This window comes from Rhinoderma darwinii, chromosome 8, assembly GCF_050947455.1.
Source record: "Rhinoderma darwinii isolate aRhiDar2 chromosome 8, aRhiDar2.hap1, whole genome shotgun sequence".
Lineage (NCBI taxonomy): Eukaryota > Metazoa > Chordata > Amphibia > Anura > Rhinodermatidae > Rhinoderma > Rhinoderma darwinii.
The window spans coordinates 105,813,966-105,832,369 of record NC_134694.1 but is presented as its reverse complement, the minus strand read 5'-3'; the positions used below and the strand labels follow the sequence as shown (position 1 = coordinate 105,832,369).

General features: G+C 38.5%; 1 pseudogene; it reads left to right on the top strand.

Moving 5' to 3' along the window:
- The first annotated feature begins 935 nt into the window (after positions 1–935).
- LOC142660011 (cytochrome P450 2C31-like) lies at positions 936–16,829 on the top strand (annotated as a pseudogene).
- Positions 16,830–18,404: the final 1,575 nt, after the last annotated feature.

Below are 18,404 nucleotides of genomic sequence, written 5' to 3'. Positions count from 1 at the left end.
GGCATCATATGTCCTAGGGGGAGCTACACTGGGGGAGTCACTTGTTGAGAAGGATCTGGGTGTACTTTTAGATCATAAACTAAATAACAGCTTGCAATGTCAATCAGCTGCTTCAAAGGCCAGCAAGATATTGTCGTGCATTAAAAGAGGCATGGGCTCGCGGGACAGGGATGTAATATTACCACTTTACAAAGCATTAGAATCTAGAATATGCAGTTCAGTTCTGGGCTCCAGTTCATAGAAAGGATGCCCTGGATTTGGAAAAAATCCAAAGAAGAGAAACTAAGCTAATAAGAGGCATGGAGAATCTAAGTTATTAAGAAAGATTAAAATAATTAAACCTGTTTAGCCTTGAAAAAAGACGACTAATGGGGGACATGATTAACTTATATAAATATATGAATGGCCCATACAAGAAACATAGTGAAAACCTGTTCTATGAAAAACCCCAACAAAAGACAAGGGGGCGCTCCCTCTATCAGAAGAAGAAAAGGTTCAATCTCCATAGGCAACAAGCCTTCTTTACTGTGTATCTGTGGAATAATCTACCGCAGGAGCTGGTCACAGAAGGAACAGTAGATGGCTTTAAAAAAGGTTAGATAATTTCCTAGAACTAAAATATATCAGCTCCTTTGTAAATGTGTAGAATTTTTGTTTCACTCCTTCCCTTTCTCCCATCCCTTGGTTGAACTTGATGAACATATGTCTTTTTTCAACCGTACTAACTATGTAACCTCGTACTTCTGATCTTTTTGACTTTATCAAATGAGGCCAGTTTTTTAAACAAACTGGATCTTCAGGGACAAATAATTTTATTTAGATTAAGGAGGGAGACGAGTGGAAGACCGAGTTTAACACACATCTGTAATGCTTTAGCGGTTTCTCAGCACTTTGGAAATTATATTTTTAAGGATATCTTGTATCAGTATGTTCTCATGCATCTTGATGATATCCTGATCCAATCCAAAGACTTAAAGACCCATCGATTCCATGTTCGTTCTGTCTTGCTCCGTCTATGGAAGAACTATTGGAGAATAGTTCATTCAAACGTCAAGAACTATCCTTCCAGGGCTACGTCATCGCCCCAGGTGGCTTGTGTATAAACTCTGAAAAAGTCTCTGCTATTCTGAATTGGCCATGACCTGTAGATCCCTTCGTTGATGAGTGGGTACTATTACATTCATCCTCCGTTTTCTGTATATTTCTGTACACTTTGTTTTCCACACTTAGCTGCAGCAGTTCAATGGTTAATTCCTTTTTTTTTTCCTGCTAGGCAGCTGTCCTAGGTGAGCTGGTCATATCTGCAATAAATTCTCAGTCAGACCTGCATTTACTGCCTAGTGATGGAGTTACAACCTTTACGTAAGTTCGTACCTTGCCATTTGTATTGCACATTAACCTTGGCTAGTTTCAACTATGTTTTGTCCTGATCCTGGTATTGCTATTGTGACTACATTATCCCGTTACCGCACCGAAGCCGCCAGTCTGAGACTATTCTGGGGACCACAACCTGGGGTTCCCCTGCAGTGAAGTCCATATCTCCGTATGGAGGTTAAAGGGTGAATACAATGGGATCCCTTAGATTCCAAAACCCTGGCCTATCCAGCGCCAATCGGATAACAGCTTGGTGTGCTCGTTTTTTTTTAATCTACAAACCGTATTAGATACATTTGGGAGTTTAGCAGGAGGTAGGGGGCAGATGGAAAGGAGTATGATTACAGCATCAGACTAGACAGGGTTTCTTAGTAGATTGTAACTATGTAAACACATAGGCCTATACATAAAGCTGTAGACAAAGAACGGCAGGTTTTTTTTTTTAGGAAGACTAATTGCAAACTTGCTTTATTTTTAATTTCTTATGCATTAAAGCAATACAAAGAAGTTGGGGCAAAGGTGACTTTTAAAGGGTTTATGTGGGGACTCTGTCATGTTACCGGCCCCGCTGTACTCTATTTAATCGTTGTAGCAGTAGTACATTGATTACATAAAGTACAGCGGGTCGGTCACATGACGAAGAGTCATGTCGTCATAAAAGAAGATTGTTCAACTAGACTTCATGTGCCCCGGCAGCGCCATAAAAATCGATTAAATTCTCACAATCAGCGTGGCGGGGACCGGAATGTATATTAGCGCGTGTACTCACATAATTCAGCGAGTGCACTGCTTACACTTTTTGGTACCCACATACGTAACCCCTTTAACTTTAAAGTTACGGAATATATCAAAGCTTATAATGTATATAAAAATGACATTCAAAACAAAATAACATTACTGTATGTTTTCCATTTACTTTTTCCTTTATTTAGCTTCTTAACATATTGATGTTCTACATTCCTGGTCCTCACAAGAGGATCTTGAAAAATCTTGACAAGATGAATCTATTTATTACGGAGATTACGAACAGCCACCGAGCAACCCAGGATGAGAATTGCCCTCGTAACTTCATAGATTGCTTCCTCATGAGGATGGAAGAGGTGCGTCTGTAGATCCTCAGGGCATTTGGTTTTATGACAAAAACAACACTTTGGCATGACACAATTAGGGTATGTTCACACAGGATATTTTCGGACGTTTTTCGGGCTGTATACTGCATGAAAAACGGCTGAAAGATCGGAAGCAGAACCCCTACAAACACCCTTTCAATGGGAAAAACGGCGTTCTGTTCCGACGGGCCATTTTTTACGCGCCCGTTTTCCAAAACAGCACGTAAAAAGACGCCCGCGAAAAAGAAGTGCATGTCACTTCTTGGGCCGTTTTTCATTGATTCTATAGAAAAACAACTCCAAAAACGTCCGTAAAAACGTCTGAAAATCAGGAGCTGTTTTCCCTTGAAAACAGCTCAGTATTTTCAGACGTTATTTAGTAAGCGTGTGAGGGGCCCATAGCAACAAAATTTCAACTATTTTTGAAAATAAGATGTTAAAAGCAACCATTCTATTGGTTGCCACATGCAAAAGTGCAAATTTTTTATTTTCTCTCGTTTTGACTCCTGATACATCTAGAAATAGTGTATGGGGCTGTGACAATATTTGATAATTAAAATAATGATCCATTCTAAATTTTTCAGGAAAAAAATAATCCAGTTACAGAATTTCATTAGACAAACACACAGGCAACAATATTAGATCTATTCTTTGCTGGAACAGAGACTACAAGTTTGACATTGAGATATAGTTTTCTTACACTCTTCAAATATGCAGGAATACAAGGTAACAAAAATAAACCTGAAAACCTTTATTAAAGGGTAACTAAACTTTCAAAAAACTTCTAACATGTCGTAGAGACATGTCAGAAGTTTTGATCGGTGGGGGTCCGAGCAGTGAGACCCTGAGATCCCTAAAACTAAGCAGCAAAAATGCTCAGGTGAGAGCGGAGCCGCTTCGTTTCTGATTGACATTTCTGCGAGAGCCGAGCAAACGGTGTAAGGGATCATAGACTTTCTTTTAAGCCCATAAACCAATTGCTCGGCTTTCCGAGAACAGCTGATCAGAAACCAAGTGGATCAGCGCACACACGAGCGCTTCTGCTGCTTAGTTTTAGCGATCCGTGGAGGTCCCAGTGCGCCTGTCAGACATTTTTGGATAGTTTCATTAACCTTTAAATAAAGAGTGTGGGTCCCACCCCTAGGGCCCACAGATATCTCTAGAATGATGTCCCCTGACACCTGTCCTACTTTGCTCGGCTCCCGCTGCTTCATGGCCACTGTCTGTTGAGGTGGTCTGTAACTCCCATAGAAGTGAATAGGAGTTACAGAAACAGCGTAGCATGGTGAACTACGCTGTTCCAGGAATTCAAGACCTACAGAAACATCGTAGCTATCTGAGACCCGCATCTATCGAACATTTATGGCATATCCTGTGGATATGCCGGAAATGTTCAAGATAAGAAAACCCCTTTAAGAAATATGGGCTATTAAGTTGCTTATTTTAACTTTTTAGAAACTTTTTTAATCCTCAATACTAAGGCGTACCTAGGTGGGGTGAAGCTTTGCCCTAGGTGATGGAATGCCCTAGCTTTGGCTTTGCCTCATGCATATGCAGGAGCGTTTCTATGGACTTATGGGTTCCGGTGCAAATGTTCAGCTTGGTGTACAGTATTTGACGGAACGTAGAAGATCCATCTCACTCAAACCAAAGCTTATCAACTGTACATGGAGGTACATTATAGGCAAATAGATTTCTGTGGGTGCCATTTTGCAGAACCATACAATATGTAGCTGTACTACGGCCACGTACACGAGGACTAAGTACAGATGTAGTTATCTTTATCTTGACTTTTAACGCATTAAATACAGTGGCAAGAATTTTTAACTTGACTTTTTCAATGACTTTCCATGGCTTTTGTTGTGTGATATCACGCTGCAGCAAGTTATCAGAGTCAAGATAACTTGGCTACATCTGTATTTACCACCTTCAAATGAACTTCAATCATTTTATTTAGTTGTAATTGCACTATGAATACAGTTATAAATTATACAAACCTATTGGTACATTCAGGAAAGACCTGTCAAAATACATGTGAGATCAATATGTGGATCATGTATAGACAGGACAATATGTACGCCAAGTAACCTTGGTGCATTGACCCTATGAGTTAACACAAAAACCTATAGGGTTGAGGGTTCAATTAACACATAACAATGTGGTATAGAGAAAAATACAAACTTTATTCACAAAAAATATATAACGATGTAGATTAAAAGATGAGTCATGCAGAGCATAGACAAGGCGTCGCTCATTGCAGGAAGGGTGTATACACACACTATGTGATGCATGGGTATAGAAAAATAAATAAATAAATGAAGTAATAGTACAAACTATTCTATATCGACAGTTGAACCCAAGCTGAAGCGATTGCTGATAACACATAAGATAAGGTAGCCATGCCTGGAAGCATTCAGCCTGGGAACATGAAAAATAGCTGTTTACATACCCATATGGTGAAGCCTGCTGGAGAGAGACGCCAGACCCGACGCGCGTTTCGGCGGAAATGCCTTCGTCCGGGGGTGGCGTCTCTCCAATGGGACTCGACATTAAAAGAAACAAGCAGCCAATCGGACACCAAGAGGGCGTTACCATCCACGGTCATGTGTGTACTGATAACAGCGTCACACGACAGGTGTGGATGTGGCCAGAGGCGTGTCTCCGGCCGAGCGTCATCGAGGAGGGCGGGGGTCAACGACGTCTGACATCGTCAACACACGCCCACCGAGATACAGACGCCCGAACCGCAACACAATCCAGCCACTCCCCCCGGCGTGAGCGCACAGTCACCATGCCTGAATATAAGGTACGTACAGATGGAGATATATCCGACAAATTGAATAGTGAGGAGAACTATTTGGACCGGATGATTATTCAAATGCATATATATCTTATAACAAATGCCATAGTTTTCTTTACACATTGTGTGCATATAAAAATATAATGAAAGTAATAATAAAAGTAAAAAATAAAAAATAAATAAAAATCAATATAAAAATAAAGGTAATAATGACGTGGCAAATAAATACATAAAATAAGTATTAATAAATACAGTGGTAAACTTATCCTGTGTATGAAAAATATAATATATTAAAAAGAAATGAGTGAACTACACAATGGTGGAAGATATATATATTCAAGTAATTCATGAATAAACGATAAAGTAAAATAAATAGATAAATGGTTTCAAGTGACAAGTATGTGTGTGATAAACTATGAGACCAGCTCATATGTGAATGAAAATATTAGAAAATGTATGTGAAACATAAAACGAAAAACAAATATGCCGTGACTTTCTTTTGAATGTGAGCATATGAAAATGTATGAAAAATATAAAATAAAAAATAATAAATAAATAAAAATATATGTATGATGTGTATATGAAAGTGAACATAAAGGAGTGATAAATAAATAATTGATTATATGTGTATGTACTACTATGAGTACCAGCTCGTGTGTGAGTGGAAATGATGAAAAAATGTGTGTGTGACAATATATGTGATATAATAAATAGACCCGTGTTAATAAATCCAAATAAATCAAACCACGTGAAAAGTCATATTGATTTATCCCACCAAAAGTATCAGCAAATGAATAATAAAAATAATAAATATAAAAGATACCATGTAATGAAAAAATGATGAAAATTATATATAATCATATAATTGAATGTGTGTATACAGAAGAAGATATATGTAATATTTAGATCTCCATATGAAATGACAAACACATATAATATCTAGCAAGTCTCTCAGTATAAGTGCGTATAATGTGGAGCAAGTACAACAATAATATACATGTATATACAAACACGATATACAGATCATAAATATGTGTGTCATGTACATACAGCAAAAAATGTATCTATGCCACGCGTGCATGAATGCATATGGCATAAAACTGAGAAATAATAAAGAGATGAAAAAATAATAAAAGAATTTTATAACGAAAATATATACGTGAAAATGATAAAAGATGAGAGTAAAGACGATGGGCTCCGGACATTCCATATATTTTTCTTGTGAAATGGGATTTCCATGTATTTGTCCAGAGTCATCTCTCCTCTAACGTCCATCATCTCCAGAGTCTCCATGTAGTACAAACACTACCAACGCTATATGGCTGCAGATAAGATAAAAATCGTTAAAAAACATGATTAACAATACAGATAATCATAATCACGTACTATTAAAAAATGGCCCACTGGAGGTCAATGATCAGAGGAATGGAGCGAAGCTCAAATTTTCATTCAACCCGAGAGGACGCATGGTCCCCAGAGTCCAGATCCATTTGGATTCGTGTTGCGCCAATTTTTTAGAAATATCCCCCTTTCTAATGTTGGGTTCGATGCAATCGATACCTCTCACCTTTAACTTAGTCGGATCACATGCATGATGAACTTTAAAATGTCTGGCTATGGGTTTCAAATTTTCCAATGTATCTACCTCTACTGCTCCCAAAATATCCCTCATGTGTTCTCTGACCCGAACTTTCAACTCCCTTGTTGTTAGGCCAATGTATATTTTGGAACAAGGGCAGGTGGCGTAATAGATTACGGCTTTTGTGGAACATGAGATGGAATGTGTGATTGTAAAAGTTTTCAACCCTGCTGAGTCCACGAAAGAGGTCGCTCTTTCAATATTGGGGCATGCGACACAATGTCCGCATGCCCTACAGCCCCACTTGGGACCCTTGGTACCAAACGGGAATTTTGAACTTTTGCGTTGGTAATGGCTTTTGACCAAGAAATCTTTAAGATTTCGTGATCTACGAGCAGAGATACTGGGGTATTTGGTTATGTATTTTCCAATCGTAGGGTCAGTTAATAAAATTGGCCAGAATTGTTTCAATATTACCCTCATGTAAGACCAACGTGAATGATAGTCAGTCGTAAATCTAACCTGTGATTCAGATTTAACTTTTGGTTTGGGAAAAAGAAGCTGCTCTCTTGGGGTGTATTTAGCACGATGGTAAGCTTTCTTAATGGATCTTCGACTGTAACCCCGGGCTAAAAAGCGATTTGTAAGGTCGTAGGCCTGCTTTTCAAAGACCTCAACAGAGGAACAAATCCTTCTCATTCTTAAGAACTGACCCGTTGGTACTGCACGTATTGTCTGCATAGGGTGGGAGGAGGAGGCATGGAGAAATGAATTGACCGAGGTGGCCTTCCGGAATACATCGGTTTGCAGAAGACCATTCAGGTCCCTGGACAATATGACATCGAGAAACTCAGCTTTAAATTTATCAAAATGATATGTGAGTTTGATGTTAAGATTATTATTGTTGAGGTTACTCATAAAAGTCACAAGTGATGCCGATGAACCCTTCCAGATGAGCAGGATGTCGTCAATGTACCTGGCCCAGAAAATGACCTGGTCAACCGACACATCCCGCCCACCCTGAAACAGATCCCTCTCCCACAGCCCCAGGAACAAATTAGCGTATGAGGGTGCACAGGCAGCCCCCATCGCTGTTCCCTGGAGCTGTAGGTAGAACGACCCATTAAAAAGGAAGAAATTATGAGTAAGGGTGAATTCCAGTAAGGTAAGTATAAAGTTGGAAAAAGGAATTTCCATATTCCCTGTGTTTAGGAAAAAAGCGGTGGCTTTAAGTCCATCGGTATGGCGAATGCTGGTATACAATGACTCAACGTCACAAGTCACCAACAGCATATCATCCTCCATGCCTAATCCATCCACCCTCTGCAGAAGGTCCGCCGTGTCACGTATATACGATGGTAGGCATTCTACAAACCCCTTCAAATTGTGGTCAATGAATTTACATGTTTTTTCCATCAAATTTCCCCTACCTGATATAATTGGTCTGCCAGGTGGAATTTTTGGATCTTTATGGACCTTAGGCAGTAGGTAAAATGTTGGAATAGTGGGTTCAATAGGTAGAAGTGCCTCATATAGTTCCTTAGTGATGGTATTATCCGACAAAGTATTCATCAGTATTTTTTGTAATTCACATCTAAAAGCTGAAAGAGGGTTATAAGTCAGTTTTTTATAACAACTTATGTCATGGAGTTGTCTATATGCCTCAGCTTCATACATGCTACACGGCCAGACAACGATGTTGCCGCCTTTGTCGGCCGCTTTAAATATGACATCATCTATTTTCTTTAGATTATTAAGACTTTGCCTTTGAAGCTTTGTCAAATTATCACATGAGATCTTATTAGGCATTTTTGCGAATTCAGAACTGACAGATTTAACAAATAAATCTACTGCTGGGCATAAAGTCATGGCAGGAAAACGTTTCGATTTAGATCTAATGGATAAAGGTATTTTACCTGAGGGATCGTGTTCTTGTTCCTTTAGTAGGTCTTCTAAATCAGATAGAGTTTGTTTTTCTATAGCAGTTGTAAAGTTTTCATCAAAATCTGGCCTATGGAAGAATTTTTTATAGATTAATGATCGACCAAAAATATGAAGATCTTTGATCGCTGAGAAACTATCAAAACGGGCACATGGAGAAAATGTAAGCCCTTTCTCCAATACCTCCATTTCTGGAGTTGAAAAAGTGTGTGTCGAAAGGTTGATTACCTTCAAATGATTAGAGGATTCACCGAAATCGGGTTTCCTTTTATTTGAAGTTGGTTTTTGTGTCATTTTTCTTTTTTGTCTCGTGCCATAAGAATGGTAGGGCCGTGACCGGGTCCCACCCTCTGATTCACTTTGTGAAGATAAGGAAGTCGTGGAGATAGAGCGATTGAATTTAGACGGAAAATTGTTTTTCCTCCATTTGTACACTTTTTTCTCAGCATAATCGCTAATGTCCCTGGCGAACTTTTTTGATTTCGTTTCTTTGATGTCTTTTTCCCATTCGACGAACTGTTCATCCAATGTATTTTTAAAGGTAGCCAGACCTTCAGGTGTTAATTTGGAATTTAACTGGGATTGAATATCTTCAATTTCTATATCCAGTTGGTCTAGCATGGACTGGTTAAGAGTTACAAGAAGTTCCATGAACCCAAAAGAACTGTGATTGCATAACTCTTCCCACTTGGTTACAAAAATATTGTCCTCAATAGGGAAGGAAGGAAAGATTTGGACTCTGAGGCCTCTTGGAATGAGTCCCCTCTGTATATAATTTTCCATGAAAATCTTATTCCACCAGATTTTCATGCGTCGGTGAAGGAGATTTTTATATTTGTTTTGTGTCTCGCTCACATTCCCCTGACCACTAAAAGCACGCTGTGATGGCTCATCGTTAAAGACCTGGTCCAATTGAGAGCGCCAGATACGTTCTCTCGCTTTGTGGTCCAAATGCATATATATCTTATAACAAATGCCATAGTTTTCTTTACACATTGTGTGCATATAAAAATATAATGAAAGTAATAATAAAAGTAAAAAATAAAAAATAAATAAAAATCAATATAAAAATAAAGGTAATAATGACGTGGCAAATAAATACATAAAATAAGTATTAATAAATACAGTGGTAAACTTATCCTGTGTATGAAAAATATAATATATTAAAAAGCTTCAGCTTGGGTTCAACTGTCGATATAGAATAGTTTGTACTATTACTTCATTTATTTATTTATTTTTCTATACCCATGCATCACATAGTGTGTGTATACACCCTTCCTGCAATGAGCGACGCCTTGTCTATGCTCTGCATGACTCATCTTTTAATCTACATCGTTATATATTTTTTGTGAATAAAGTTTGTATTTTTCTCTATACCACATTGTTATGTGTTAATTGAACCCTCAACCCTATAGGTTTTTGTGTTAACTCATAGGGTCAATGCACCAAGGTTACTTGGCGTACATATTGTCCTGTCTATACATGATCCACATATTGATCTCACATGTATTTTGACAGGTCTTTCCTGAATGTACCAATAGGTTTGTATTGGTTAATCATTGCTGTGTTTTTCACAGATGCAAGTACTTCAGGGTCCATGGACCACAAAGCGAGAGAACGTATCTGGCGCTCTCAATTGGACCAGGTCTTTAACGATGAGCCATCACAGCGTGCTTTTAGTGGTCAGGGGAATGTGAGCGAGACACAAAACAAATATAAAAATCTCCTTCACCGACGCATGAAAATCTGGTGGAATAAGATTTTCATGGAAAATTATATACAGAGGGGACTCATTCCAAGAGGCCTCAGAGTCCAAATCTTTCCTTCCTTCCCTATTGAGGACAATATTTTTGTAACCAAGTGGGAAGAGTTATGCAATCACAGTTCTTTTGGGTTCATGGAACTTCTTGTAACTCTTAACCAGTCCATGCTAGACCAACTGGATATAGAAATTGAAGATATTCAATCCCAGTTAAATTCCAAATTAACACCTGAAGGTCTGGCTACCTTTAAAAATACATTGGATGAACAGTTCGTCGAATGGGAAAAAGACATCAAAGAAACGAAATCAAAAAAGTTCGCCAGGGACATTAGCGATTATGCTGAGAAAAAAGTGTACAAATGGAGGAAAAACAATTTTCCGTCTAAATTCAATCGCTCTATCTCCACGACTTCCTTATCTTCACAAAGTGAATCAGAGGGTGGGACCCGGTCACGGCCCTACCATTCTTATGGCACGAGACAAAAAAGAAAAATGACACAAAAACCAACTTCAAATAAAAGGAAACCCGATTTCGGTGAATCCTCTAATCATTTGAAGGTAATCAACCTTTCGACACACACTTTTTCAACTCCAGAAATGGAGGTATTGGAGAAAGGGCTTACATTTTCTCCATGTGCCCGTTTTGATAGTTTCTCAGCGATCAAAGATCTTCATATTTTTGGTCGATCATTAATCTATAAAAAATTCTTCCATAGGCCAGATTTTGATGAAAACTTTACAACTGCTATAGAAAAACAAACTCTATCTGATTTAGAAGACCTACTAAAGGAACAAGAACACGATCCCTCAGGTAAAATACCTTTATCCATTAGATCTAAATCGAAACGTTTTCCTGCCATGACTTTATGCCCAGCAGTAGATTTATTTGTTAAATCTGTCAGTTCTGAATTCGCAAAAATGCCTAATAAGATCTCATGTGATAATTTGACAAAGCTTCAAAGGCAAAGTCTTAATAATCTAAAGAAAATAGATGATGTCATATTTAAAGCGGCCGACAAAGGCGGCAACATCGTTGTCTGGCCGTGTAGCATGTATGAAGCTGAGGCATATAGACAACTCCATGACATAAGTTGTTATAAAAAACTGACTTATAACCCTCTTTCAGCTTTTAGATGTGAATTACAAAAAATACTGATGAATACTTTGTCGGATAATACCATCACTAAGGAACTATATGAGGCACTTCTACCTATTGAACCCACTATTCCAACATTTTACCTACTGCCTAAGGTCCATAAAGATCCAAAAATTCCACCTGGCAGACCAATTATATCAGGTAGGGGAAATTTGATGGAAAAAACATGTAAATTCATTGACCACAATTTGAAGGGGTTTGTAGAATGCCTACCATCGTATATACGTGACACGGCGGACCTTCTGCAGAGGGTGGATGGATTAGGCATGGAGGATGATATGCTGTTGGTGACTTGTGACGTTGAGTCATTGTATACCAGCATTCGCCATACCGATGGACTTAAAGCCACCGCTTTTTTCCTAAACACAGGGAATATGGAAATTCCTTTTTCCAACTTTATACTTACCTTACTGGAATTCACCCTTACTCATAATTTCTTCCTTTTTAATGGGTCGTTCTACCTACAGCTCCAGGGAACAGCGATGGGGGCTGCCTGTGCACCCTCATACGCTAATTTGTTCCTGGGGCTGTGGGAGAGGGATCTGTTTCAGGGTGGGCGGGATGTGTCGGTTGACCAGGTCATTTTCTGGGCCAGGTACATTGACGACATCCTGCTCATCTGGAAGGGTTCATCGGCATCACTTGTGACTTTTATGAGTAACCTCAACAATAATAATCTTAACATCAAACTCACATATCATTTTGATAAATTTAAAGCTGAGTTTCTCGATGTCATATTGTCCAGGGACCTGAATGGTCTTCTGCAAACCGATGTATTCCGGAAGGCCACCTCGGTCAATTCATTTCTCCATGCCTCCTCCTCCCACCCTATGCAGACAATACGTGCAGTACCAACGGGTCAGTTCTTAAGAATGAGAAGGATTTGTTCCTCTGTTGAGGTCTTTGAAAAGCAGGCCTACGACCTTACAAATCGCTTTTTAGCCCGGGGTTACAGTCGAAGATCCATTAAGAAAGCTTACCATCGTGCTAAATACACCCCAAGAGAGCAGCTTCTTTTTCCCAAACCAAAAGTTAAATCTGAATCACAGGTTAGATTTACGACTGACTATCATTCACGTTGGTCTTACATGAGGGTAATATTGAAACAATTCTGGCCAATTTTATTAACTGACCCTACGATTGGAAAATACATAACCAAATACCCCAGTATCTCTGCTCGTAGATCACGAAATCTTAAAGATTTCTTGGTCAAAAGCCATTACCAACGCAAAAGTTCAAAATTCCCGTTTGGTACCAAGGGTCCCAAGTGGGGCTGTAGGGCATGCGGACATTGTGTCGCATGCCCCAATATTGAAAGAGCGACCTCTTTCGTGGACTCAGCAGGGTTGAAAACTTTTACAATCACACATTCCATCTCATGTTCCACAAAAGCCGTAATCTATTACGCCACCTGCCCTTGTTCCAAAATATACATTGGCCTAACAACAAGGGAGTTGAAAGTTCGGGTCAGAGAACACATGAGGGATATTTTGGGAGCAGTAGAGGTAGATACATTGGAAAATTTGAAACCCATAGCCAGACATTTTAAAGTTCATCATGCATGTGATCCGACTAAGTTAAAGGTGAGAGGTATCGATTGCATCGAACCCAACATTAGAAAGGGGGATATTTCTAAAAAATTGGCGCAACACGAATCCAAATGGATCTGGACTCTGGGGACCATGCGTCCTCTCGGGTTGAATGAAAATTTGAGCTTCGCTCCATTCCTCTGATCATTGACCTCCAGTGGGCCATTTTTTAATAGTACGTGATTATGATTATCTGTATTGTTAATCATGTTTTTTAACGATTTTTATCTTATCTGCAGCCATATAGCGTTGGTAGTGTTTGTACTACATGGAGACTCTGGAGATGATGGACGTTAGAGGAGAGATGACTCTGGACAAATACATGGAAATCCCATTTCACAAGAAAAATATATGGAATGTCCGGAGCCCATCGTCTTTACTCTCATCTTTTATCATTTTCACGTATATATTTTCGTTATAAAATTATTTTATTATTTTTTCATCTCTTTATTATTTCTCAGTTTTATGCCATATGCATTCATGCACGCGTGGCATAGATACATTTTTTGCTGTATGTACATGACACACATATTTATGATCTGTATATCGTGTTTGTATATACATGTATATTATTGTTGTACTTGCTCCACATTATACGCACTTATACTGAGAGACTTGCTAGATATTATATGTGTTTGTCATTTCATATGGAGATCTAAATATTACATATATCTTCTTCTGTATACACACATTCAATTATATGATTATATATAATTTTCATCATTTTTTCATTACATGGTATCTTTTATATTTATTATTTTTATTATTCATTTGCTGATACTTTTGGTGGGATAAATCAATATGACTTTTCACGTGGTTTGATTTATTTGGATTTATTAACACGGGTCTATTTATTATATCACATATATTGTCACACACACATTTTTTCATCATTTCCACTCACACACGAGCTGGTACTCATAGTAGTACATACACATATAATCAATTATTTATTTATCACTCCTTTATGTTCACTTTCATATACACATCATACATATATTTTTATTTATTTATTATTTTTTATTTTATATTTTTCATACATTTTCATATGCTCACATTCAAAAGAAAGTCACGGCATATTTGTTTTTTGTTTTATGTTTCACATACATTTTGTAATATTTTCATTCACATATGAGCTGGTCTCATAGTTTATCACACACATACTTGTCACTTGAAACCATTTATCTATTTATTTTACTTTATCGTTTATTCATGAATTACTTGAATATATATATCTTCCACCATTGTGTAGTTCACTCATTTCTTTTTAATATATTATATTTTTCATACACAGGATAAGTTTACCACTGTATTTATTAATACTTATTTTATGTATTTATTTGCCACGTCATTATTACCTTTATTTTTATATTGATTTTTATTTATTTTTTATTTTTTACTTTTATTATTACTTTCATTATATTTTTATATGCACACAATGTGTAAAGAAAACTATGGCATTTGTTATAAGATATATATGCATTTGAATAATCATCCGGTCCAAATAGTTCTCCTCACTATTCAATTTGTCGGATATATCTCCATCTGTACGTACCTTATATTCAGGCATGGTGACTGTGCGCTCACGCCGGGGGGAGTGGCTGGATTGTGTTGCGGTTCGGGCGTCTGTATCTCGGTGGGCGTGTGTTGACGATGTCAGACGTCGTTGACCCCCGCCCTCCTCGATGACGCTCGGCCGGAGACACGCCTCTGGCCACATCCACACCTGTCGTGTGACGCTGTTATCAGTACACACATGACCGTGGATGGTAACGCCCTCTTGGTGTCCGATTGGCTGCTTGTTTCTTTTAATGTCGAGTCCCATTGGAGAGACGCCACCCCCGGACGAAGGCATTTCCGCCGAAACGCGCGTCGGGTCTGGCGTCTCTCTCCAGCAGGCTTCACCATATGGGTATGTAAACAGCTATTTTTCATGTTCCCAGGCTGAATGCTTCCAGGCATGGCTACCTTATCTTATGTGTTATCAGCAATCGCTTCAGCTTGGGTTCAACTGTCGATATAGAATAGTTTGTACTATTACTTCATTTATTTATTTATTTTTCTATACCCATGCATCACATAGTGTGTGTATACACCCTTCCTGCAATGAGCGACGCCTTGTCTATGCTCTGCATGACTCATCTTTTAATCTACATCGTTATATATTTTTTGTGAATAAAGTTTGTATTTTTCTCTATACCACATTGTTATGTGTTAATTGAACCCTCAACCCTATAGGTTTTAGTTATAAATTATACTAGATGGGAAAAAAATAAATTCAGTTTTTCTACGTTTTTCAGAGAAGATCCGTAAGGAGAATGACAATGTAATAGGCAAAGATCGATGTCCATCAATGGAAGACAAGAGTAAAATGCCCTACACAGAAGCTGTAATCCATGAGATCCAGAGATTTTCTGATATTGTCCCAGCAGGAGTGCCCCATGCTACCAGAAAGGACACAACCTTCAGAGGATATCACATTCCTAAGGTATTCTGGTCTTCTCAACATTTTGACTCCGCTATTCACATGTTCCTATTTTTTAAGCTTACGACTCATGCCGACATTTTACACTTTCTCTTTTAAACTCTACACTAACCTCATTTATAAGTGTATGCTTAATGGCTAAGTATGGTACGTCAAAGACACTATCTTCAGGAGATATCACATGCAGAAGGTGTGATGATCTTCTCAACTACTAACCAGACCTGACTTTCTCCAAACTTTATACTGCCTTTATATTAAGTAAGATCTACATATTTCATGCACTTATTTTCAGGGAAGCATGGTGTTTCCAGTCCTGACCTCTCTCGTGAAAGACCTCACTGCTTTACATACACACTCGTATTAAAAAATGTATTATACGATGTACTTACGATGGGCAGCGTCAGGATGTTGTATGCGAGGATCCACTAATGACGTTGAAGTGCTGCATTGCATATAATGCCGTGACTCTACTGTATATATTATATACAGTATATATTATATACAGTATATGTAAAACAGATGTCTGACACATGCTGTGATCATTGGTCTTATAATGGCAATGGTTGCTATATGAATTTTTATTAAGACCTGATACAGAAAATGAACTGCACATTGGGGACACCCAACAATATAATGATCACAGCTGAATTCCCCTGCAGCGCCGCCACAGGGGATATTAAGTATTACATGGTGCCCTTTAAAATGTCTTTAAAAAACAGACAACGTCTCTAAGTTTAGCTTGACTTACTAATGTATGCTTAATTTGTCTTCTCAGGCAAACGCATATGTATGGGAGAAGGTCTGGCTCGCATGGAAATCTTCCTTTTTCTTTACCACTTTACTGCAAAAGTTTACCTTGGAGCCCACCGTAGACAGAAAGAATTTGCACATAAGACCAGAGCCTAACACCAATGCTTCAAGACCTCAGTCATGCCAGATGAATGTTGTCCCTTGTTTCTGAGTTGAGGACAAACTTCTTACATAAAGGAAATATAGAACTTCTAGAACAAAAAATGCAAAGGCTGCTCTAATTTTTTTGTTTTAGGGATATTGATTGAAAATAAAATTAAAGACAAAGACTTATTTCCTCAAATTCCTATATTTTATTATTTATATATTTGGTATTGGTTATACCTGTATAAATGTTGAATCGCACAATATAATATAATTCCAAAAGTCTGTAATTTTTGTATGTTAATAAAAAAAAGATTGGAAGATTGGACCATACTCTCTATCTATCTATCTATCTATCTATCTATCTATCTATCTATCTATCTATCTATCTATCTATCTATCTATCTATCTATCTATCTATCTATCTACTTCTATGGTACTGTTGTAGGATACCACTCACGAGAGACTAAGTCTTCAAGAAGATAATGTTTATTCAAGACTGGCCCGGGAGCATTAAAAAGGCTCTATCACCACATTATAAGTGCCCTATCTTCTACATGACAAGATCGACGCTGTAATGTAGATAACAGCAGTGTTTTGTTTTTTTTTAGAAAAACCATCAATTTTGACCAAGTTATGACCTATTTTAGATTTATGCTAATGACTTTCTTAATGCCCAACTGTGCGTTTTTAGCTTTTGACCAAGTGGGCGTTGCAAAGAGAAGTGTATGACGCTGACCAATCAGCGTCATACACTTCTCACCATTCATGTACTCAGCACATAGTGGTCATGCGTTGTTCATGATGTGCTGTCACTTACTCACACATAAACGTTACTGAAGTGTCTTGAGAGGGAATAGATATCGCGTCCAGCCTGGACGCGATGTCTATTCACAATCCCGACACTTTGGTAACGTTTGTGTGGGACTTAATGACAGCAAGCGTGATCTTGCGAGATCACACTGTCATTTACCGGAGAGTAGTTGGGGGCCTAACTACTATATGGAGGACACGAGGGGCCTAACTACTCTATGAAGAGCACAGGGGGCTAACTACTATATGGAGGGCACAAGGGGGCCTAATTATTATATGGGAGGCAGAAGAGGGCCTAACTACTATATGGAGGGCACAGGGGGCCTAACTACTATATGGAAGACAGAAGGGGCCTAACTACTATATGGAGGGCACAAGCGGGCCTAACTACTATATGGTGGCACAAGGGAGCCTAACTACTATATGGAGAACACAAGGGGACCTAAATCATATAATAGTTAGGCCCCCTCGTGCCCTATATATACTATATATATGTAATCGTCTTTATCTTGACTTTTAACACATTAAATACAGTAGCAAGATCCTTAATCTTGACTTTTTTAATGACTTTTCAATGGCTTTTGTTGTGTGATATTACGCTGCAGGAAGTTATCAGAGTCAAGCTAAAGATCGCTACATCCGTAGTAGTTAGACCTCATTCTGCCCTCCATATAGCAGTTAGGCCCCTGTGCCCTCCATATAGTAGTTAGGTCCCCCATGCCCTTCATATAGTAATTAGGCCCCCTGTGTCTTCCATATAGTAGTAAGGCCCCTTGTGTCTTCCATATAGTAGTTAGGCCCCCTTTGCTCCAATGAAAAACAACAAAAAAACCTGACCTAACCCCGCTCCTGCGACGAGCATATAGGTCCTGCTTTGGCCCGACACAATGACGTCACTGACG